Source organism: Chionomys nivalis, chromosome 26 (genome assembly GCF_950005125.1).
Source record: "Chionomys nivalis chromosome 26, mChiNiv1.1, whole genome shotgun sequence".
NCBI lineage: Eukaryota > Metazoa > Chordata > Mammalia > Rodentia > Cricetidae > Chionomys > Chionomys nivalis.
The window spans coordinates 8,279,010-8,305,057 of NC_080111.1; the positions used below are offsets into that span (position 1 = coordinate 8,279,010).

Here is a 26,048-nt window from a genome sequence, read left to right on the forward strand (position 1 = left end):
GAGAGACTTTAGAGATACAAAGTAGTAACTAGAAGAGAGAGAGAGACACTTTAGAGATACAAAGTAGTAACTAGAAGAGAGAGAGAAAGAGAGAGAGAGAGAGACTTTAGAGATACAAAGTAGTAATTACGAGTGTAATATCTATAGCAGACACAAACTCAAGGCTTGGGTTCTACATTTTAAATATTTATTTTTGTTTTCTGTTTTTGGCCTTTGCACCAACAAATCAAACATCATTTGCCACAGCAAAGGACTCTGCTAGTGCCCAAAAGTCGAATGAATTGAGACTATGCCGTTTTCCAAAATAATGCACATCTTTCAGATACAGAGGCCCAATCAGCCCCAAAGAAAGGGCAGTGTATCAATGAGTCTAAATATCGGATAACCTGCTAATCAGGAGTCAAGGAAACAGGCAAGACGCACAAAAGCTGTGTTCATACACTAAAGGCCAGAACACTGAATATCCAGACAGCCAGCTCTGGATAATGAAACGAGGAGTTACAAACCCAAAGGGAATGTCCCAGGTGGAGCCTCTGGGGCGTGTTTACTGCCCCAAAGTCACATCACAACCTAAAAGTACTGTGCCTGAGGAAATGCCATGAACGGTCCACCTAAGGACGAAAGTTTTACCCAACTGGCCTTAACCAGGGTGGTCCTTTGCGCTTGGTCACCCCGACATCAGACAGACTTCTTTCTGCCTGAAACACAATGAAAACCTTAAATGAAATGCTACACGATGCCTATAACAGCCAGAACAGCTCCTGTACAAAGCAACTTTACAAGGAACTCCTCTGCCAGGCGGCATTATAGTAACATTGCATCCTAATGAACCAAGATCATTGAGGTCTTCTTCACACAGAAAATGCGAGAGGGTGGGTATGTCTTCTTGTATCTGAAGAGTGAATGTGTCTTGCTTTGGATTTCTAATTCTGAGCAGGAAAATGCTTCGGCTTTTAAGAATTCTACACATTAATTAATACAAGAGTAGGGAGAGTTGTGGGGCTGCATTAGTGTTACCAAATACACAGTGTGCGTCAGGCTAAACTGGGTGATGACTTGCTATTCCTGAAATGGCACTATGGGGACCTGAAGGCCTCTCTGATGCCATATTTTCCTGAGGTGACACAACAGGCAAGCTGACTCTTCCCATCAACTATTCACTCCACCAAGAGAGAAAACAAAATTGTCTCTCTGTAGTCACAAGCAAGACCTGGCAGAAAGGATTTCTGACATGCCAGTGTGATACACCAAAGCATTCTCCTTACATGAAAGCCAGCAGGTTGTAGACTATGCCACAGCCAATGTTGGGCAGGGGCAGTTGGCCACCCTCAGAACATCTCTACTCCTGACGTCACCTTTCTTTCCTAAAACCACTGTATGCGACGGTTAGATGCATCCAGTCTGTGGTTAGATGCATCCAGTCTTCTCTTAAGTGAATGATTTCCCTTCTTCTCTCCCCCTTTTTGTTCATATAACAAAAGAACGTGTGCTTTTTCCAATTGTTAACCCATATTTCACTTTCTAAGGTCAAAAGAAAAAGTACCACTTTATCTCTTCCCCCCGCCGCTGTAAGGTAGCTACACTCAACAGTTTGAGGACAAGGAATCCCATATGTGCCAATACTGATGTTTCAGTAAATGAATATAAATCTGGTCTGCAATCTGCCTTTTCACTTGATATGCTTCAGGTTTTCTTATGCCAACACACCAGTGCAGCTAGCAGACGCAGGCTTCACATTTCCCGATTTCCCTGCTGGACGAACTCTAAAGATTTACTGAAGATCAAAACTAAACTTTAAGAACCTATTGATCTAACACTCAATTCATCTTTGGCAATAAGGTTTACCACTCCCTGTAAATTCAAAAGCGGTAAGAATACATGGGGGAAACGCTACAGATTCACAAATTTATATGCATTATCAAGACATAGATTGTTCTGGATGGGTAAATGGTACCAGGTTTAATACACGTGTGTTGAAAGAAAATTTACTTTTAAAGGCAAGAAGCAAAGGAAAGCATCTAGGTAGATGGTGACACTTAATAGATCCTGAGCAGGGAGGGACACCATGTGGAAATTTCCTATGCTTTGGGGCCAGAAGCACGGGCCAAATCTAACTCCACCTCTTATTGAGTATGTGGTTGGTCTAAGTTGCATAACTTCTCTGAGCTTCCCTTTCATGGTGCATAAAAATTAGGGATCAGACACCAGTACAGAGATTTGGAAATTAACTCTTCAGGGTGGTAGCTTTTTAAAGAATAACTATTGATACTGCAGAAGATTTATATATATAATGTGTGCGCGTGCACGTGTGTGTGTGTGTGTGTACGGTGGACAGAATTGGTGATCCAATATCCACACCACCAAACATGTGCTATTTGGTCCTGTGTAGTCTCTGTTTTAAGCAGCCTTCTTGTTTTATATTTACCTTTATAGAGAGATGGCCTGGGAAATAAGTAACTGTAAAATACTATAAATTTATAAACTGTAAATTAATAGTTTTAATTCATTATAGAAATAAGACTCTCTTTACTCGTCAAGTGTGTCTTGCACTGAGCTCATTAACAAATGTTTCAACTTTTTCCCAAGGAACCTGTGAAAAGGGCCATTCGCCCTTCCTCATCACTAACTGAGAAATCTTCCACAGATACTAATGACAAGCAGTTTTGAGTGTCAGAGCCAAGCCTCCCAATGCAGAGGACTCTATCTTCCCCACTTTCTTCACAAGACCATCAATAATGCATACACCTTTAGCTGGCTAGCGCCGGCTCTGAGGGAAACAATGTTCTGCGCAGTACACGGACCTGCCAAACGTTCGCCTCCTTTCACACATTAAACTGGAGGCTACCTGCTTTCAACTACATCTAATATCACGCTATAAAATCGTGAACTTTCAGGAAAGTAAAAGGAAATGTGGCTGCTATACTATCCATCCGTCTTCTTTCTACATGGGAGAAACCTGCGGCCCGGAATGATGTAACAACCCAAGAACACAAAACTATGTAGACACCAGTTGGGAGTTGAACTTCAACTCCAGGCAAGGTTATTTCTACGACAGATCGGCAGGTATGTTCCAGTGGATGTAGAAGTACATATTAATGTTTTAGAATGAAAAGAAATGTTTCTGGTTTCGCAGGCATGTGGGAAAAGCAAAAGGCAACAAGGGTAATAACCCACGGGCAAGACCACGTAGATGGGGTATAGAGAGGGGGAGGGGGCCACATCTGAATTCTTCACCCTCCTAAGATGGAAATGTACCTGGTAACCTCCGTTTAGGAAGGGACTTATGCCCGAGCTGAAGCTAGTCAGCACGTACGACGCGGGCATTTCTCCTAGGAAAGTAGCAGCCCGGGGAAGAGGTGTGAGCCCCCCGTGTTTGTTTCCGTGGGAGGCAGACAATGTCAGTCCCTGTCACCGGCCGTAGGGACATTGTGGTCTCCCCCCTCTCCCGGGGATGTTTACCTCCAGGGCGACAGTGGGGCCGGGCTGAGACGAGCCTGGGGACCTAGAGGCCCACCCGTGCCCCCACCTTCTGCTGCAGCTGGGGCGGCGGGCAAGGGCTCCCGGACAGCGCCTTTGTTTTCCCGACTCCAATTACGTTTGCGGAAGTGCTGCCAGCGCGGGGGACGCCGCGCCGCTGCCCTGCACCCCGAGGATGACAGGCGGCGCCCGGGCAGCTGGCGGAGGCTCGGGAGCCGGGCGGCGCCCACCCCGCAGCAGGTGCACGGCGGAGGCTCGGGAGCCCGGGTGGCGCCGGCCCACTCACCTGGCGGCGCTCAGCTGCGCGGGGCGCGGGGAGCTCTGTCCCCGGGGTGCGGGGCGGCGGCTCGGGGCGCCGGGGCGGCGGCGGGCGGGCCAGAGCGCAGCATGTCGGTCGGGCAGCTCGCTCCTGTCCCGGGGCTGCAGCGGCGGGCGGGCGGGCGCGGCGGCTGGATGCGAGCCGGGTGGGGCGAGCGACGGCAGTGGTGGCCTGGCGCAGCCGCCGCGCGACCTTCTGTCCGCTCCTCCTCCCGCTCGAGTCCTGGGCCCGGCCTCGCCGCCGCCGCTGCCTTCGCTCGCGACCGGCTGGACCCGTTTCAGGGCTGAGCTGGAGGACCGGGCGCCAGGTGCAGCGCTCCGCCTCCTGCGGCGGCGGCGGCGGATGCGTCGGGCGCCTCCTCCCCGGCCTCCAGCCCTCTGGGGCCGCCCCAGGGACCCAGGATCCAGCTCCGCTAAGGTGGCATGTCCCCGAAGGGGGAAAGAGGAAAGTGGGCGATGTCCCATGCCTCTCCATCCCCATCCCACCACACCCAACAGCTCCTGCTGAGCAGCATTCTGCTCCCTAGTCATTGGCTGGGCGCGGGGTGTTGGAGGGGACTTGAGGCCCAAAGTACATGACCACCTGGCAGTTCGCAAGCATTTAATAGGTGCCCCACTCAAAACTATCGCCACCGATGAGATGCATGATCTCTGGGTCTAGGCACAGCCTAGGTGGACTGTCCTCTGATGACCGTGCAGAGAAGGGTTGGGAAGGAAGGCAGGCGAGGCTCCAAGAGCTCCTGGAACCCCGGGCACAGCTAAGGCACCCTTTGCCAGCAGCTGAACACGTGGCACCTTGCTGAAGAGGTGACCTAGCCGCAGGTGTCACGCTCAGAATTAAGTTGTATCATTGGTTAAACATGGGAAGCTAGTAGAACGGGTTGTATACAGGTTTCATTTGGTGGGTGTATATGCCTGCCTGAGATGGGGTTTAGAACATTCCAGAGCCTGTTCACACAAAGCCAGTACTGATGGCAGCTCACATTTAGGAACGTTGATTTCTTATATGTGAAGCAATGTATATGTATATGGTAATCTAATCCTATAGATGTAAGCGATGTTAATCTGATGTTAAACAACAAACTAAGGCTAAAAAGTTAACATAACTGGATTCAAAATTACTAACAAGAGGAAGAAAATCCAGGCTCTGTAGTCCTGAGATGTGACTGAAGAGATTTTCATAGGCCCTGGAGCTTCAAATGTGGAGTCCTCTTTAGAAAAAACTATAAATACATGGTTGCTGGATGCCCGCTCCGACCCCATTGTCCAGGGACAGCTCCCATGGTCAGCGCACCAGCCTCATGGTAAATCCACTTGAAATGTTGAGACACGGAAGCTTAACAAAGATGGCGCCTGCTAGGGTTTCAGAAGGAAATTATAAGATGATAATAACGTGTTTACGGGACTCGGTACGGCAGATCTGCTCTGATGTGGTCTGGAGACACCTGGGGCCCCTCGGCACTATATGGAAGTGGATACCATGAAGGATCAAGGTGGACTGTCACGTGAGACTTATCAGTCTCCTGATCTGTTCAGCCATTAAAGAAGCAACTAGGAAGACAAGAAGGGAAGGGGGTAGGGAGGGAGGAGGAGAGAGAAAGCAAGCGGGTAAACAGGCAAGCAACCTGGCCACAGATCTGACTGCAGCCCGTCCTCTGCTGTGTGAGCAGAGAAGCAGGCAGTAGAAAGGAGAAGAAGGGGCAAGTGCCCGATCCACAAAAGCAGCTCCAGACTGAAGAGTGAAACCAAGCCATCCTGAAATGAAAGCTGCCATTTCTGTTTCACCAGGATGAGTCTTGAGGGCCTCCACCGGAGAAAGTACTGTTGAATCAGCCTTGTAAGAGCAGAGGTTTGGTTTTTGTTTTTCCTGGCAGCCACAATGTTTTTACCAGTTTTTACGGTGTCTCCTGGGTCATATTTAAATTTCTTAATTTTTAGATAATATATATTAATATATAAATACATATTTATATAAGCATAATAATATTCTTAATAATTTAATAATATAAAAATCAATTAAAAACCACAAAATGCGTGAAGCAAAAGTGATCCGCCACTGCAAACCCTGTCACGCAGACTTTCTTACCTCCTGTAGGGTAACCAGTCTGTGGGGTGTGAGAAATTAGCCTCCAAACACATAGGCAGTTAGGCTGACCCAGAGACCATTCCCCAGAAAGACTCGGGAAAACAAGATGTTTAAATCGCCTGGCAAAAAGCCAAAGCAAGGGACGAGGCTAACACGCTAGTACAACAGGTGGAGGGGTTCACACATAGTCTCCCCTACTCGGCTGTGCCATTCTTCCCAGCTAGGCAGACATAGTACTGCTTACCAGAGGTGAGCTGCACCAGGAAGAATGGTAGATAGTAGATGGGAACTAGATACCGCACTGCTTGGTCTACTGGCTGAAGGGGCAGCCAGTCCCTGGCTACATTGTAGCTCCCAAGATGGTGCCCAAGGGGCTGTGGATTTTTGTCTACGTTTCTCAGACACAAGAGTGTGGCTTTCGTGCGTGTCACCAGTGGGTGATCATTTCAAGACTTCCTGACTATTGCTGCCTTCTGAATATTTAGTCACCCAAAATATTTTGTGCCCACTTGGTTCTTCAAGCTTTTTCCTTAAATACACTGTAACGAGTCGCAATAATTAAAAAAAAAAAAAAAAACCCTCACACTCAGGACTTAACATGTGCCGTGCTCAGTGTGCTTTCAATTTGATTTATTCATATAATTGCTGTAGCAATCATCTTCAGTCAGCATGAGGATTAGTCCACTTTACAAATGAGATCTGTGCATACAAAACCAAAGAAACTTGACCAAGGTCACACACTGGTAAATGACAGAATCTGCATAGAACCTACATAGACTGGCTTACAGCCTTGGCTCTTTATCCCTCATTCTGTCTTGCTTATTTAAATACTTATAAACATGCATGATCATACATACAGGATGAGGATTTTATTCTTGCAAAAGCAGTGTCCCTTTCCCTACCTTGGCAACAGTGGATGCTCCTCCCCCACCCACGCTTTCATCTCTCTCCTCCTCCAAGGCTGGGGACTAACAAGCCTTGGGTTTTCCTCTTCCTCTCTGGTCACGCCCCTTTGCGTACCTCATGTGTTTTATTTCCTCGGACTTTGTAGGCTGGTTGTGTTCTCTTGGTAGTGACCATTCTATTTTGCAAGCAAAAAAAGTAGTTAAAAAACCTTTGTCCTTCAGGGCTGTCGCCCCTAGAGGTTGCATACCACCAACAGGGCACCTTTGACATTGGCTATGCTACTATGAGACTCTGGTCCTCTTAAAACCCATCAGCGACCTTCTCTACTGTAACAAATAGCTATAAAATCTATTAGTTAAATGGGTTTGAATAGTTTTCTCCTACAGAGGAGCTGCTCCCAATCCCATCCTCCAATCCCCATAAATTTCCATCTCTGGCCTTTAGGATCACATTTCCAACCCTTGGGGTATGAAGACTGTAATTCCCATCCCTTAATGGGAAACTCCCGATGAGTTCCATTGTGCTCATTCATTTCCCATTGGCTGGGATTCACACACATGGCTACATCTTGGAGCTAAAGACAAACGAGCTTTATCGGAGTGACTGGGTGCCTAAGAGAAAGCTACTGAGACCCAAGAGGGGAAAAATGAATCTTGAGAATCAACCAGAAGTCACCAACAGTTGGAAAAACAAACAAGCTGGAGCTACCCAGGAGAAAACGGAGGGATGTAATCTGGATTTGTGAAAAAAGAAAGCCGTCATGAACAAGTGACATTAGGCTGAGATCTGAAGCAAAGCCAGAGGTGATCAGGGAGAGTTCTGCAAAGACCTTTCTTCTTAGGAAGAACAGACTGGAAGTGAAAAGAGCCAGGGTCACATGACAAATAGACTGCGGAGATGAGTTGGGGGGGGGGTAAGGCAGAGGGTGAGATGGGCAGATGATATCAGTGCCTCCCACTAAACATTGGAAAGTTTTTAATTCAAAGCAATCTGGTAAAAAGATGCTTAGGAGGCGGGGTGTGTTTCTGAGGAGCTCGCTGACTGCGATACAGTTAGAAAGTATCCAGTGATAAGGAGAGAGGTTCACAGAGGCATGGTCTGCAGAGCGAGTGGAAGGATGGAGAGGGTTCATAGACTCGTGGTCTACAGAGCTAGTGGAAGGATGGAGAGGGTTCATAGACTCGTGGTCTGCAGAGTGAGTGGAAGGATGGAAAGGGTTCATAGACTTGTGGTCTACAGAGTGAGTGGAAGGATGGAGAGGGTTCATAGACTCATGGTCTACAGAGCAAGTGGAGGGTTTGAGAGAGGTTCATAGACTCATGGTCTACAGTGTAGTGGAGGAATAGAGAGGGGTTCTTGTGGTCTACCGAGCCAGTGGATGGTTTGAGAGAGGTTCTACAGAGCCAGCACAGGGATGGAGAGAAGACGTTGGATCTGAGACCTAGTGTCTCGGGAGTCCATGAACAGGCTTGGTGACAAACCGGGTGTGGGAGGTGTTAGGTATGACTCAAGTTTCTGGCTGGAACAACTGCATAGATGATGATAACCTTTACTGTGAGAGAACTCACAATTGACATAAGCAGTTTGAAATGCAGGTGGAGCAGGGAAGTAGGAAATGAACCATGAGTCCAGAGCTCAGAAGAGAGGGCTAGACTTGGCTGTCATTGGTGCTGAGGTGCCCTTCACAATGGTGAAGAGAAGCATTTAGAGAGCCTGCACTAAGAGAGCTTGAGGAAGGTCAGCATTTGTCAGTTGACACAGAAGAAGAAACCAAAACTAATCAGTCAGGAAGCAGGAGGACACTTGGGGGGATGTTGCCGTGGAAGCCCGGAGAAGAGGTACTTTGAGAACTGGTGCTTCTCAGTCCGTGCCTGCTTCAGAGCCCAGATGAAGTATGACACTCATTCCCATGTTGTCCCTCGGTGACATCATCTGCTTTGTGTTCTCAGTTTCATGTCAAATGTCATGTTGTAATTACTTCACTTCCGTGCTGAACCGTGAGCATTTCAGTTAGCCCAGTAAAGCTTGCATTCAGTGCTTTAACTGGGATAAAAGAATACTTCTCCTTCACGTGAAATTAGAGGTAAGTGGATGGTACAGTGGGGTTGGGAACCAAGGGATTTATGCTGCTTTGGTGAATCTTTAGTGTAAAGTTTCCATCTCAAAATCACCGTGATATCCCTGAAACTCAGGAGCCAACTGATACCGCTGTTTACCTGTTCCTGACATATTCAGGGAGTGTGGGGAGAACATGAGCAAACGTTGTGTATTGCTGGTTTAAATTCCAAGGCTTTGTTGTATGGTCACATCTACGGTGTGGGACAAATCTGTATTCTGTCAATTTTGTTTTAAATAAACGCTGGTTGGCCAGTAGCCAGGCAGAACGTATAGGCGGAACAACCAGACAGGAAGTAGAGGTGGGGCTATGAGAACAGGAGTATTCTGGGAAGAAGGAAGCTCTTTCGGCAGTCCTGTCCAGACACGGAAGAAGCAGGATGTGACCTGCCCCGCCGGAAAAGGTACTGAGCCATGTGGCTAACATAGATAAGAATAATGGATTAATACAAAGCCTGAGCTAATGGGCCAATCAGTTTATAACTTATGTAGGCGTTTGTGTGATTTTCTTTGGGATTTACCAGCTGTGGGAACTGGGCAGGGCAGAAACCCCCAACAAGCAGGACCTCATGTTACACATCTATCTGCAAGGAAGATAGCAAAATAAAGCTTTTAGTAAGTGAGTAGCCGTGAACAGGGCCAAGACTCCTGTACCATGGAAGGAGAGGGGAACGGGCACTAGGTGTGGTGAGCACCCCCATGTGCACTGGTTAGCAAGTGTGGCTGGGGCTTTCTGGCTTCACAGTGTTTGACTTCAGAGTCCGAGTATTGGGATGTGCTTCTATAGCTGCATAGAAGGGTATGGACAGACAAACAGCAAACTCAGGACATTGGTTACTTTTGGAGGGAGGGGCTGGGGAGCATGGTGGCAGATATACCAGCATCTGCCGAGTGATGGGTAAATAAATTCATAAATTCAGTTACTGGCAATTTGAGGCTGTTCCCTGTGACTCCAGACTGTGTGCTGCATCTCCCTCACCACTGGCTTCAGGGACTTTGATGGATTCTAAAGACAATGTTAGGTGTGAACAGAAGGGGAAAGGCTAATTTGTCTCGGTCTTTTATTTCGATTTATTTTCGCTTCGTTGTATTGAGTCTCTAGAAAGACGGTTGTATCACGGAACAGAAAATAACTTGGTGCTTCTCAATACTTGTATCTGTTTTAGGAAGTCTTATTAAATTAAAATCCATTGGAAACTTTCATGACAGTCAGCACTATTCCTTGTACCTTGTCATTGCTGGTGTGTCCTTTACCACTGACTATAAGACTGGCGATTGCTTTGACATAGAGAGTTTTCATTGGGCTAATAAAATACCTTGTGTGTGGGTTTAATAAGAGATTTTAAAATGAATAGCAGGTTGATGGTATTATTCTCTTTATATATTTTCTAGAACATTTTTTCTCATTTACTTCTAATCTGTTTCCATATCACATGGCACTTATTGTCTCCTCTCCATGGTCTTTATAAGTAATAATTGATCTACTGTAATGGGGTAGAGGGTTAACCATGAAGACAGAAGGAAATATAAAATAATGTTACTTCTGTAAACAGGTTTGTCATTTACAACTAGGAACATGACTATCACTAAGTCAATTCTAACTAATATGTGTGTACATATCTCAACATACACTACACACATCCACGTCTTAAAACAACACTTCCAACATTTTCTTCTCCTTCCTAAGAAAAGCTATTAGACCCTTGCGGCTAAAATATGATGTATAAAATCATTAACCATGTTCAGGGCTTGCTCTTGCTCATCCATACATACACAAATATGCATCCATCTGGCTCCGGGCCCAATGCAACCCTCTTCGTGATGGCTACCTTATTCCCAGTCTTACATTTATCCAATGCAGACCAAGACAAGAAAAGTAGATTTAAAAAAAAAAAAGACAGAAAGAGAAAGGGAAAAGAAGAGGGGCTGAAGAGATGATTCACCCAGTAGGTTGATAGCCACAAGAATGAGGGCCTGAATTCAAATCTCCAGAACCAATGCTAAATGCTGGGCATGATGTCACACAACAGTAACCCAGTACTGAGGGAGACAGAAGGACCCCGAAGCATAGTGGCGAGCCAGACTAGCTAAATCAATGAGCTTCAGGTTCAGTGGGAAACACTCAAAAAACTGGGGTACAATAATGGATTAAAGGTGCTTGAAGGCGATCTTGGACTTCTAAGTGCATGTGTACTCCCATGTGTATTGTATGTACATGTGTACTCTCATATATATACACACGTATGCTCTCATGTATGTTCATGTGCGTATCCACATGTGTATTGTATGTACATGTGTACTCTCATATATACACATGTGTGCTCTCGTGTATGTTCATGTGTGTACTCCCATGTGTATTGTATGTACATGTGTACTCTCATATATATACACGTGTGCTCTCATGCATGTTCACATGTGCACTCACATGTGTATTGTATGTACATGTGTACTCTCATATATACACACGTGTGCTCTCATGCATGTTCACATGTGCGCTCACATGTGTATTTATGTACATGTGTACTCTCATATTTATACGCATGTGTGCTCTCATGTGTGTTCACATGTGTGTTCACATGTGTAGTGTATATATGTGTACTCTCATATATGCACATGTGTGCTCTTGTGCATGTTCACGTGTGTACTCACATGTGTATTGTATGTACATGTGTACTCTCATGTATGTGGAAAGATATGCTCTCATGTATGCACACATATGTACTCTCATACACAGGTATGCTCTAATGTATATTCACAGGTATACACACAAAACAAAACTAAAAACAACCAGGAAATATTTCTGCTACATTTTTTAATTTATTTACATTTAATATCTCTATTATATATGAATATATTGTTATATATTCATGTCATTTAATATGTAGTTTATATTGATTTCTTTAAAATTTTATTAGATTCTAGAAAACTTTCAAAAAAGCACAGATAAGAGTACAATTCAGCCAGGCGGTGGTGGCGCACGCCTTTAATCCCAGCACTCTGAAGGCAGAGGCAGGTGAATCCCTGTGAGTTCGAGGCCAGCCTGGTCTACAGAGCTAGATCCAGGACAGCTAGGACTGTTATGCAGGAAAACCCTGTCTCAAAAAACAAAACAAAAAAGGTACAATTCAGGGAGCTATAATAAAATCACGTGCATGCCACAATAGCAAAATAGCTGACATTATCAGCATCCAAAACCATCCCTTTGGGGCTGTTCCAAGACAATAATCATCCTGATTTCTAACCTCATGGATCTGTCCTGCTGGTGTAGGAGCACTGTATAAACGGAACCAAAATATGGACACTTTTGAGTCCTTGAGGTGTTTGATTCAAAAATACAACGTTCTCTCTCTCTCTCTCTCTCTCTCTCTCTCTCTCTCTCTCTCTCTCTCTCTCTCTCTCTCGTTTTCTTTTAGTTCCCAATACACACAATTGCACACCATCAATTTCTGCTGATGAACGCTTAGATTATTTTCATTTTTTGGCAATCACAAATAATATTGCTGTGAATCCTTGTCTGTATCTTTTGTACCTGTATATAAATTTGTATCACATATACCTGCAAGTATATTTACTAAATTAGCAGTATATTTACTTTATTTATAGACTATATACATATACTATAAATATACTATATATAAATATACTATATAGTATATACTATAAATATACTATGTCAGTATATATAGTATATTTACAAAATTAGCAGTATATATACTATAAATATACTATATATAAATATACTATATATACAGTATATACTATAAATATACTATATCAGTATATTTAGCAAGTTTACTGAATTATCAGACATGCATGTTTACAGCATTATGAGTAAGTACCAAGCACTCTCCAAGTGTCTTGGAGAATGAATGCAACCCCCAGACAGAACCCGTTTGGATACACAGGACTGTCCTCCAGCATGCTTCCACATGGCACTGCAGCGTTCTTAGTCAGCAACCTGCAGCAGCGCTCCAGTCGTCCCCGACTTTTGTAGCCTTAGTATTCATAAAACACCCTGGACAGGCAGCTTGTAGCGTGACCCTTAATTCAAGTTCAACGCTACTTCTCACTGGTAAGTGGAGGCCATGTCACAAATTGGATGTGTTATTATCAGGGATAGGCACTTCGAGTACCCTACTGTTTTCAGTCTTAATCTCGATCTCCAGGTTAAGCTTCTGTGACCCAAGTGTGTCCACTGTAGTCACAACCACGTTTTGAATGCTTGTGTCTCTTCCCCAATGTCATGTTGAAACAATCCTCAACACAACAGCATTAAGAGAAGGCGTTCTAGTCGGTGACTAAGCAAACTGGAGCTCCACCCTCCTGCGCGTGATTATATCTTACAAGAGGGCTCCTCCCACCCCTCCTGTTCTCTGCTGTGCAAAGGCTGCCCTTCACAGGGGCAGTCAAACTACTGTCTCCGAGGGAGGCATCCCTTGCCAACCCCCACCCCGGCAATCAACTGTTGGCATTTGGTTTCAGTAGGTCGCCTTTTCCAGAAAGACACATAAATGGACTCAAGCAAAACGGGTGTGACTGTCTTCACTTAGCATTACCTGTTTATGATTTATGGGCACGGCTATATATATTACATGCCATAATATTGTAGGACTCAGGCCTCATTCCTCTTTATTGGTCAATAATCTTCTTTGGTGTAAATAGAGTCCATTTCTCCGTGCCTTCATTTGGCAAAGGGCATCTGTGTTTCACCATTGCTTAAACTTCTGGAAACATTTGCAATTGGGAAAAACAAGTTTTCCATTCACATGGGTAGATGCCTAATGACAGCACTGATGAAGAGGACAGGTAGTGATCTATGTTTAACGTCTGGGAAACACTGAAATGCTTTCAAATGGCTGTATGATTTTTGTTATTGTTGTTGTTTGGTTGCTTGGTTGATTTTGTTTTGCTTTGGTTTGGTTTTGGTGTTGGTTTTGTTTTTTTTTTTTTCAGATGGGTTTTCTCTAAACAGTCCTGGAACTCACTTTGTAGACCACTGGCCTTTAACTCACAGAGATCCACCTGCCTCTACCTCCTGAATGCTAGCTTTAAAGGGGTGCACCACCACCACCTGGCAAAATGACCGTAGTATTTTTATCCTTCCAGGAACCTTTGGCAGTTCCAGTTCCCACCTTTGGCAGTTCCAGTTCCCACCTTCGGCAGTTCCAGTTCCCACCTTTGGCAGTTCCAGTTCCCACCTTTGGCAGCGCTTATGACACACTGTGCTCTAACTTTGGCACTTTGAATGGACAGCATGGCTTGTCCTTGGGGCTTTAATTACTTTTCCCTAAGGACTAAAACCACTGAGCATCTGTCATACACGTTATCTGACACAAATTTCTTTAGTAATGTGTCTGTTAAGATATCTATTCATCTTACATGGTTGTTTGTTTGTCTATCCTGGTTTTTCAAGGCTGGGTTTCTCTGTAGCTTTGGAGCCTGTCCCGGAACTAGCTCTTGTAGACCAGGCTGGCCTTGGACTTCCAGAGATCCGCCTGCCTCTGCCTCCGGAGTGCTGGGATTAAAGGCGTGCACCACCACCGCCAAGCTTGGTTGTTTGTGTTTTTATTGTTGCCGAGAGGTGTTTGGACATTCTGGATGTGATTCATCTTCTAGTCTTGTGGTTTGCAGCTGTCCTGTGAAGTTCATGGCTTTCCTCCTTGCTTCCATGTTGCCTGTTCAGGTTGGCCTTAGAGTCACAATTCTCCTGCCTCAGTTATTGAGGTGTCTGGGAGTACTGTTCCCACGTTGCACCCCACATTTTCATCCTCTTAAAAGAGGCCCTTTGGCAGAGAAAAGTTGTTTCAGTTTTAAAGTTTTTAGTTTATGTATTTGCCTACAGGCACCACATGCAGGTCTGGTGCCTGCAGAGACTGGAAGAGGGAGCCAGGTTCTCTGGGACTGGAGTCACAGACAGTTGTAAGCTGCCATGAGGGGGTTCAGAATGAGATGTGGGTCCTCTGGCAGAGCAACCAGTGCTCTTAACTATGGAACCATCTCTTCAGTCCAAGTTATTTAATTTATATAAAATTCATCCGAACTTTAAAAATACATGGATTATGCTTTTGATATCACATAATCTTTGCCAAGTCAATCAAGTTAGAGGCTGTTGCTGTGGAAGAATGCTCTTGTGCCCTGTGAAGATTTGTCACTCATATTGGTTTAATAAAACACTGATTGACCAGTAGTCAGGCAAGAAGTATAGGTGGGGCAATCAGTCTAGGAGAATTCTGGGAAGAGAAAAGGCTCAGTCTGCAGTCGCCACCCAGATACAGGGAAGCAAGATGAAAATGCTGCACCGAGAAAATGTACCAAGCCATGTGGCTAAACATAGATAAGAATTATGGGTTGATTTAAGTTGTAAAAGCTAGTTAATAATAAGCCTGAGCTAATAGGCCAAACAGTTTATACTTAATATAAGCCTCTGTGTGTTTCTTTGGGACTGAACAGCTGCAGGACCAGACAGACAGAAACATCCACTTACAGGCTGTATTTTGAAAAGATTAATAAACCTGGCAAGCTTCTACTTAGATTAGACAGAAAACAGAGAAACTGTCAATGGAAATAAAGGAGAATATCTCTGCAGATCCTCTGGAAGAACATTAAGAAGTACATGGATAATTTGGCGGAACTAACTTTATCAAACTAGGTGTAATGAGCACATTTTTCTCAGAGATGTATACCATAAGGGGAAGCCACTGTAACAACATGGAACATCACAAAGGCAGGTGTGTTTCTTAATGAGGTTGTGTTCACATAAACCTTTGCTCCCCAGGACACTGAGCCCACACGCTCTCCCTGCCAAGTTCTACCCTACTCAACTATGAAATAATGCCACTTCCTGACACTTGAGAAGGAGGGGCACTTCCAAATTTAGATCTTGCTTCCAGCATCGTGATCCCAACTCCCAACCCCAGTGAAGCTATCCTAAGGAAAGAAAATCTTAAGCAAATATCCACAGCATAGATATAAATTATAAACCATTTTTAAAGAAAATATACTTTGCCAATGCATTTAAAAGCACAACACTCGATGACCTACTGTGTTTGTGCCGCAAATGCAAGTTTGGTTTATCATGAACAATCAGTTGGGTATGGAGATATATATATGTGTGTGTGTGTGTGTGTGTGTGTGTGTGTGTGTGTGTGTGTAATCTGAGCAGTCAGGGTGCAAAAACAAGAGAAATGTAAGAGCTTGGTCTGAACAGGGTATGGCACCCATGCCTTTAATCCCAGCAGTAAGGAGACAGAGGCAGATGGGTCTCTGAGAGCTTGAGAACAACCTAAACAATACAGTGAATTCCAGGCCAGACAAAGATACATGGCAAGAGAAGAAAGAAAAAGACAGAGAAAGTCAACATAATTCACTAAATGAAGCTTATTGCTTCATCCAATTTCTGTTGCTAAAATGAAATGCTTGAAGCTGGGTTCTTTATGTAAAAGAAGGCCATTGAACTCACCATTGTAGGGTTAGGAGTATAAACAGCGTGGTGCTGATAAAAACCTCACAATGACAGAGTGGGTGTGGAGAGATTACCTGGGAAGACAGGGAGTAAAACAGGGTAGGGACTGATCTTGGTCTTCTATTGCAATCGGCAGTCATGCGGGCTAACTAGGGTTCCCTAAGAGTGGCGTTCATCCTGCAGAAGGCAACACCCTCAGTGACTATTACCTCGTATTAGGTCCCATCTCTTAAAAGTCACACTACCCCCCACATTTCACACTAGGGACCAATTGTGTAATCCACAGATCTGTTCTGAAGAGAAAGGAGAAACTTCTCAAGATAGGTGCTGACCTACTGGACAGCCGCGTTTAAAGGTGAAATTTGATCCCACCCTGTATCATCTACATTTCACTCAAAGTTAGTCCCAATATAACCACTTGTAGAAAAACATTTTAATCTGATGCATTTTCTTTCTGTTTGTTTGTTTGTTGAGATGGTCCCTCTCCATAGCTCTGGCTGTCTGAGAACTCACTATATAGACCAGGCTAGCCTACCATTCAAGGAGATCTGATGTGGGAGTGATTCCCGCCGCTCATATTACAACAGAGATCTACTTGCCTCCTGCCTTCCACATGCTGGGATCAAAGACATGGACCACCATGCCCAGTGTGGTAAAATTTTTTAAATAGATTGTAAAAATATCGAACATAGAAGAAAATAATAAACCAGGCCATTAAAAAAAGCAAAAAGTTTTGCTTTTCAAAACAAAATATTATAAAAATGAAGAGGCAAGATTGGAGAAAGGATTTTCAACACAGTTCCAGCATATGACTTGTACCTAAAATATGATAAGAGCATTTATAATTCAACAGCAAATATAGATTATTGTGTTAGCATTGTTGAAACCTGCCTGGGATGCTAATATTTTTCTATGGAGTAGCACATAGAAAATATGAAAAAAAAATCTTTATTCTGTCTTCAGTCAGCAGGATTGAAAAACAGCTCTCTACTGACTTTAGGATCACTAGGAGGCCGGGCTTTAGAGGAAAATAAATAAAACAGAAACAAAGTTTTCACCCTTAAATACCAAGCTATCTTTTCATTATTGATGATGAATAAATGATGAAATATCAATAACTGAGTAATTATTTAGGTAATATTTGTTGGTGCTGAGAGTTCTGGTACATCCCTTTTTGAAAGAGTGGTGTCACGAGACACTGAAGAAACGGGCCGCTGTTATCGTCTGTGTCACATCCGGGATCTCCTGGCCATCCGCATTCAGGCAGAATGCTTAGTCATCCCAGGTGTTAGCATTTCCAGGGTCCCACAGCCACGCATGCGCCACCAGCATTCAGGCAGAATGCTTAGTCATCCCAGGTGTTAGCGTTTCCAGGGTCCCACAACCACGCATGCACCACCAGCATTCGGGCAAAATGCCTAGTCACCCTAGTGCCTTACGCCCTATGCAAACTATGTGCACTCACAGTGTGCATGTAATCTATACACATGCGTGGCGCGGCTGTGTAAACCCCTATATGAATGTACTTTTAAAAGCGGACACACCCGCCCCAATCCCTCTCTCCAGACACATTTCTTCCAGACAGGTCTGTGCACCCCCTCCTTTTCCTTCCCCACCCTTAAAAAGGGCTTCGTTGTATAACTTGTGGTCCATTCTCATGCATGGTAATACCAGCCATGATGGACTGGCTGTGGTAGTTAGGAACTTATACTCCCAACTCTTTCAGGAGCAGTTCAGGAACCTACTTGAAGAGAAGTACTTGGCCACATTCAAACAGTCCTCTTTAAAATATTCTGCCATAATTTCACATGTAATAAGTCTTTGGAGATAATTAGATATGGAAACAAGATTTAGGTCTTAATGTTTCTATCAAATACTTTGGGATAGGAGTCATTCGGTCACTGATTGATTTACTCATTCAGTCACTCACTCATTCAACCAATACAGAATTTATCAAGCACCTGCTTTTATAACTCACATAGTATGTATCAGTCACGTCTCTGCTGCTATGATGGAACGCTGTGACCAAGGCAAGAAAGCATTTATCGTGGCTTATGGTTCCTGGGGAAGAAGAGTCCATGGTGGCTTGGAAGTGTGGCAGCAAGCAGCAGAGATGGTAGTAGAACAAGAAGCTGAGAACTCACATGTTAACCTGCAAACACAAAGGAAAGAGAGAACTGAAAATGGCCGTGAAACTTTGATCCCTTGCCTGCTCCCCATGTACTTCCTCCAAAACCTGCCCCCCAGTGATGCACTTCCTCCAAAACCTGCCCCCCAGTGATGCACTTCCTCTAAAACCTGCTCCCCAGTAATGTATTTCCTCCAAAACCTGCCCCCCCAGTGATGCACTTCCTCTAAAACCTGCTCCCCAGTGATGTATTTCCTCCAAAACCTGCCCCCCAGTGATGCACTTCCTCCAAAGTCTGCCCCCCAGTGATGTACTTCCTCCAAAGTCTGCCCCCCAGTGATGCACTTCCTCTAAAACCTGCTCCCCAGTGATGTACTTCCTCCAGCAAAGCTACACTCCCTTAACCTCCTCAAGCAGTACCACCAGCTGGAGATCAAGTGTTCAAAGGCCTGCACCTGTTGGGGACGCGTCACATTCAAACCACTACACTGGTCTAGGTGCGGGAAACACAGCTGTGTATCAAATGGCAAAGTCTCTAGTCTCATCTAATTATGTCCAGAGGATGTGTATAACTTGTAGTCCAAATATTATTACATTTAATGAAATGTTTATCAACTCTCATGTTACTATATTCCCTAGCCATAAAAGTAATTCCTTTTTTAAATGTTTAATACTTTTGATTATGTATGTACACACACACACACACACACACACACGGATGTTTGCACAGTTGTCTGTGGAGGCAAGATGAGGGTATCAGATCCCCTGAAGATGGAGTTACAGGTAGTCATGAAGAAGGTCACCCAATGTAGATTCTAGGAACCAAACACAGGTCCATTACAAGGGCAGTATACCTACATCTTTAACTGCCAGTAATCTCTTCAACTTAGATTATTGATAACAAAAATGATACAACAATGAAGATACCTTTGTAATCTTAACTGTTGGTATATTTACCATGGTAGACATAATTATACTTTAAAAGATATTTACTTTTAAAATAATTTAAATTGGATTGTTGCTTGCTTTTTTCACTTAGCAATACTGTGTACCATGAGAACCTTTTTCTGCCAATGCATTTAGATCCAATTCTTCCCTTGTACTGGTTATAGAATATGCCATTATATGTGGATTACAATTTACTTATTCTTGTGATGGTCTGTTGCCATACAAAGGAGTTCCACACTAGCCCAGAATGGAGTATAACAAAAGGTTCATTTATCAGGGGGTAAACTCACAGAGAGAGTAGTGATCTTCAGTTCTCTGTGTACACAGGGACCTAGAACCGAATCCAGCAGCCAAAATGGGTAAGGCAATGATTAGCAGCTCCCGAGGCTGCTGTGTCAGCCAGAGGCTCTGGGCCATGCCCACCAGCAGTCACATCTCCGCAGCCACAGAACCGGAGCCTGACCCCAAAACTTAAATTTCCCTGAGCCACTATGGGAGGATCCTGGAGGCCTGGATGCTTGTGAGTGGTCAGAACTGGCCCCTGGGGTGTTAGAAGGATGAGTCTAGTGGAAGACCGGAAGTGGAGAGAACTCAAGAATGAGGATCAAGCTCCAGAGTGCCCTTCCCTCCTAGGAAAGAAAACCTCCAACCAGAAAACTATAAGTACCAGAGAAGGGTAATGGGGGGTGGGGGCAGGGACAGGAGAGGAGGGTAATGGAGATGGTGTGGAGCAGGGACAGGAGAGGAGGGTAATGGGGATGGTGTGGAGCAGTGACAGGAGAGGAGGGTAATGGGAAGGACAGGGACAGGAGAGGAGGGTAATGGGAGGGACAGGGACAGGAGAGGAGGGTAATGGGGGGGACAGGGACAGGAGAGGAGGGTAATGGGGGGAGACAGGGACAGGAGAGGAGGGTAATGGGGGGGGACAGGGACAGGAGAGGAGGGTAATGGGGGGGACAGGGACAGGAGAGGAGGGTAATGGGGGGAGACAGGGACAGGAGAGGAGGCTAATGGGGGGAGACAGGGACAGGAGAGGAGGGTAATGGGGGGCAGGGACAGGAGAGGAGGGTAATGGGGGGGACAGAGACAGGAGAGGAGAGTAATGGGGGGCAGGGACAGGAGAGGAGGCTAATGGGGGGAGACAGGGACAGGAGAGGAGGGTAATGGGGGGCAGGGACAGGAGAGGAGGCTCTGGGGGCAGGCAGGGACAGGAGAGGAGGATAATTGGGGTGGTGTGGAGCAGGGACAGGAGAAGGAAGATGTTTCCTTTAGGGCCTGTTTAGGCATCCAAGTAGAAATGGCCTGCAGGCAACTGAGACTTTGCCAGCTGAAGAAGGAAACTCAGCAGAGAAAATCTGATTCACCACAACATTAAGGGTGGTGGCCAGAGCCCAGGAAGGGCCGTCTGGCTCTCCCCTTCTCTATGGCTGCAGGACTGATGTGGTTAGAAGGTGCAATTCTTCCCATAACCCAACAGCTCAAATCCTTTGACAGCTTTTGGAATGGACTTCAAACTTACTTCTCAATCACTTTGTGCAATTGAGTCTACCGTAAAAACATGTAAACTTTTATCTATGCTAGCCAATAAGATAGTGCGATCCAAGGAACACGTGGGTCTCCCTACTTACCAATACCAAGGAATCCCAGAAGCATGCAACTCAGTCTGAAGAGCAATCGAATGGGACACCAAGCTGGCCTTTCTTTGTCATGGACTTAAATGTGTGATGATTCATAAAGAGGTGGGGAAAGAGGCTCTCAGTTCCCATCTTCTCTTAGTGACGTCATCTTCCTTTTCTGCTGCTGTCAATAAATGCCCCAGACTTCCACTTCTAAACACCCGAAGTTACAGAGAAGGCTTCAGATAGTCATGCATACTCCTCAGGCATACCCGTTACCATATATCTTTTTTTTTTAATTTGCAGGGCTGAGGGTAGATTCTACACCAGTAAGCACCACGCCCCTGAGTTACAGCCTCAGTTCCTTCCACCCCTCTTGCATGTTATTTTAAAACAGTGTGTCATTAACTTGCCCAGGCTAGCTTTAAACTTGCAATTCTCCTGCACCCTGCCTCCCAGGAAGCCGCGATGACAGGTCTAGGCCACCCGGCCTGGCTTTATTATGACATTTCAATTAACCAACTCACACCTTTCACGGTTTTAAACCATTCAGTAGATGCTCCTTTAAGAACCGGACGCTAAGGGAAGAGAAAATGGAAACCCCAACGTAGAGATTTGACTACTGCTTCACACTGAAGTTCATTGGTAAAGTTTTTTTCTTCCCTACATAAGGGAATACAAATTTAAGTCACAGAGGGGACATTTGCAGGATATATCTGACTAAGGACGGACGGGTATGTACAGGTAACAAAGATCTTCCACAATAAAATCCACAATAAAATAAAAGGAATGGTTTACCCTTGCCGTCGAGCTGGAAGGAGGAACTGCAAACACTGCTCTGGCTTTGCAATCTAGGCTCTTAACGGCACTAAGATTACTGTGCAGTTTAATCTAACAATTAAAAAATACCCGCATTATGGACAGGAAGATTGACACAGTGGGTATTCTGGCACACACATCTTTTGGTGTATATTTTTTGCTATATATTAAGAGGATCATAGAATATTCATAAACTCAGCTTTATTAACTACCAACTCCCAGTTGCACAAACCTAGACTCCCACCATCAGGATAAATAGATTTAATCTGATTTATGTATTGTTCTGTAAGACAAGCTCTCGCTATGTGGCCAGGCTGGCTCAGCACTCACTTTATAGCCCAGGTTCTCCTGGAACTCACAGCAATGCCTCTGCCTCTGCGTCTTCTATGCTGTGGATAGAGGTGCAGGTTACCATGCCCAACTTGTAGGGGGATTTTAGCTTTTCTGAGTTCTCCTGGTACTCACTGTTACTGAATTTCAGCCCCTCTGGTGAAAGATGTCGTTGTGCGGTTGGTGGACTTTGCCCTTTCACGTACTTTTTGGTCATTTAAATATTCTCTTTTACGAGGACCTTGAGGCCCTTTTCACTCGGCCTTCTATTTGGTCAAGCGATTTTATTGTGGAAGGTCTTTGTTACCTGTACATACCCGTCCGTCCTTAGTCAGATATATCCTGCAAATGTCCCCTCTGTGACTTAAATTTGTATTCCCTTATGTAGGGAAGAAAAAAACTTTACCAATGAACTTCAGTGTGAAGCAGTAGTCAAATCTCTACGTTGGGGTTTCCATTTTCTCTTCCCTTAGCGTCCGGTTCTTAAAGGAGCATCTACTGAATGGTTTAAAACCTTGAAAGGTGTGAGTTGGTTAAGAAAGGTGTTTCTTTAAAACACCGGGAAGTGATTGCAAAGTATCCAGCTGGAACTGGTTAGCAGAGACAAGGACGTTGCCATAATTTGTCTGGAAGCTGCATCTGCTCCTACAAAGAGGCTGGTGCCCCCTGGTGGGAAGTGTGAGGTTTACAGCAAATGATGAAACCATTATCGTCTCTGCTTTCAAATAACGGAGAAGAGCTTTCAGTAGAAATAAACCTAAGCTCCCCTGATTGGGTTCAGGCCAGACTAGCACGTATAACGTAATGACAACATCCAGTAAGCTCAGAAGGGGAAAATGACTCTCAGAGCTAAATTAATGCTTCCGTGGGGGCAGCACAAGGTGAACCGGGGGTGGGGTAGCTTCAAAAGCAGGGACAGATGTCATTGAAGTACAAATGTAAAACTGTTTCCTTTTCTTCCACAGCGTGTTTGTTGTTAATTAAGGTTTGTTGCTGCTGCTGCTGCTGCTATTTAACCTCATTCTGGGGAAAGAATAAGCAATTATTAACCACTCATCTTTATATTGGGTTAACATCAGTTTTCAGTGCAGGTGTGAGTGTTTAACTCATATGTGAAACCATCAAAATCCCTCAATTTTTTTTTCTTTTGAGACAGGGTCTTTCCATGTAAACCAGAGATCCGCCTACTTTTGCCTCCCAAGTGCTGGGATTAAAGATAGTATGCACCACTGTGGCCAGCTTGCCTTAATTCATTTTTCATGGCTCATGCTATGCACCTCATGGTTGCTAGAACACCGTAAACGGTGCAGGATACTAACCCAATGGTTTTGATTTCACTTCTTAATATCTGCTCATTCTGCCACTTTCCTGTGCATCGGGGCTTACCAGTGAGCAATCACTGATAAGAAAAGGACCTGGGTGACCCTCTCTCGCCCTCTCTTTCCATACCACCTGGCAAAAAAAATTATAAGTGATTCGCTGATACAGGGAAATAAAACAAATCATACCAGCTGTAGTAGGGTAACCTCCTTCTCTGTCTTTCCTGGAACGCCATTGCCTTCTTCATGCACCCCAAGCAAGCTCTGGTTCCTGAGGGCTGGCGGTAATACTTAGTCCTAAATATGCCTGTGTCAAGCGCTTGCTTTGCATCTCCTGGAATGCTGGAATCAGGGACGCTGTGACACTGTCAGCTGACAGCTAAAGATGGCACACACCGAGATACCCAACAGCTCTCCTATCTTGTACGGGTACAGAAAAGAGATAATCCAAGTATAATTTCCTAAATTAAATCCAAGAGAATGCTCTAGTTCCGCGTTCAAAGGGCAGGAACACACTGAATAAAAAATCCTCCTTGAGAGGAGAGGTACATGGACCGCACGGGGACTTCTGATTCTGTTGAGCACCCAGTGACCAAAGCCTGCTTGTTCTGTTACAACACAGGCAATCTCTGGTTATAGGGCAGCAAAACGGTGAGGTATCAGGCTGGCTCCTTCAGAGAATGGCTGGCACGCCTCAGGGCATCCTTACACAACTCTCGGTCAGTGGATTTGGATGTGTTTGGGGTTGAATGTGTTTCAGAGCCCAGTGGTCGAGGCCATTAATTCACTTCTGGGGTCTGATGCGGTGCAATTTCACACTCTCACCAGCGGGGGCGCTATGCCTCGGCTTTTCATCATAGCAGAAGGGATCAAGAAAGGTGTTTGAAATCATCTCAAAAGTACATAACCCTCCATCGTGAATATGGCCTTGTCAGCCTAACGTAAGGTAAGTGAAGGCAAATTTTCTGAGAAATTCAGCATGGCAGCCACAGAGCTTTGAGAACTGAGTGAGGAAACTCGTGAAGCCTGCACGGGTCTGAGACAGGCCAGAGCGCTGACTTCTCTGTAAAAATCAAAACACTAAAAAGGAATGATGTAAACTCATGGTTGCATCATCTTAGTGATGAAAACTCATCTAACGCATAGTGCATTTAGGATGGGCATTGCAAACACAGTATAGAGAAAGAAAGAAGTCATTTAGCATCACGGGGCTTTTAGTAGAATCAGAATTCTAGCAGAAGGAGCAAACCAACAAAATCTTTAGAGTGCTGGTGGCGCAGAGGCAGGCCACCAGGATGCTATCTCACAGGGAATATTTTAAAACTAAATTTGAAAGCCGGGTGGTGGTGGTGCACGTCTTTAATCCCAGCACTTGGGAAGCAGAGGCAAGTGGATCTTTGAGTTCGAGGCCAACCTGGTCTACAGAACTAGTTCCAGGACAATCAGGGCTGTTACACAGAGAAACCCTATCTCAAACAAACAAAATAAATAAGTAAACCAACTAAATTTGAAAGTAGGCTAGCAAATCCTGTGCTCCAAAGAAAAAGACAAAAAGATCAAAAGATCCCAATGAGCATGCGTGCGTGTGTGTGTGTGTGTGTGGTGTGTGTGTGTGTGTGTGTGTGTGTGTGTGTGTGTGAAAACGATGAACATCTTGTTTCAGCCATCTTAGGACCAAGCTATCACTTGATGTTGATTTTTAATTTGTTGCCTTTAGTAACTAACCCAACGGAGCAATAAGATCTAGGATGCCGGAGCCAAAGGCTCTGAAGGACTGTTTACCTAGGCTTTCTGTGGGAAGGGACCACACCGCCACCATCTTATCGTCATCTACCGGGTGTACCTGCCTTGGTCAAACCCAGACAGAAGAGCCAGCCGCCACACCCAGCTCTGGGGCTGGGGCTGAACCCTGGATGGTGCACAAAAGCCTATAGTCATTGTTATTTGACTCTATCTTAACTATGCAAAGCTGGGGCAGTACCACACTTTACTAACAAAAGCGATGATGCCTTAAGAAAAAAAGAAAGAAGGAGAGGACACACAGAAGAAAAGAAAGAGGAGAGGGGAAGAGAGAGAGAGAGCAAGGTATTTCATGAGACTGTCTTCAAAGCTGTTTGCTTAATGCCAGGCTTTGAGTCCACCTAGAGAAATACCTACTGTAGCCTAGGTTTCCTTTATGGGCATGTTTCTCACCCTGTCAAGCCAGACTCCAGTGGCACTATTAACAACGAATAGGAAAGGTTACACTCCTCTCTCTCTCTCTCTCTCTCTCTCTCTCTCTCTCTCTCTCTCTCTCTCTCCCCTCTCTCTCCCCCTCTCCCTCTCCCTCTCTCCTTTCCTCCTCCTCCTCCTCCTCCTCCTCCTCCTCCTCCTCCTCCTCCTCCTCCTCCTCTTCTTCTTCTTCTTCTTCTTCTTCTTCTTCTTCCTCTCCCTCCCTCCCTCCCCCCTCTTTCTTTCTTATATTTAGAAGTCATAGAACACATATGTAGACAAAACTGGGAACAAGAAACACATGTTGGAAATG

General features: G+C 44.9%; 1 protein-coding gene across 3 annotated transcripts in view; it reads right to left on the minus strand.

Moving 5' to 3' along the window:
- Nucleotides 1-3,903, minus strand: part of Mfsd6 (major facilitator superfamily domain containing 6) — a 65,417-nt gene extending 61,514 nt beyond the window's left edge. For 2 of the 3 annotated variants that reach the window (XM_057758661.1, XM_057758663.1), the window contains exon 1: nucleotides 3,764-3,903. The gene's annotated coding sequence lies outside the window, so the exon portion shown is untranslated. Of the gene's footprint in view, nucleotides 1-3,459; nucleotides 3,584-3,763 lie in introns of those variants that run through there. The other variant, XM_057758662.1, reaches the window with a different exon arrangement.
- Between the last annotated feature and the right edge of the window lie 22,145 nt (nucleotides 3,904-26,048).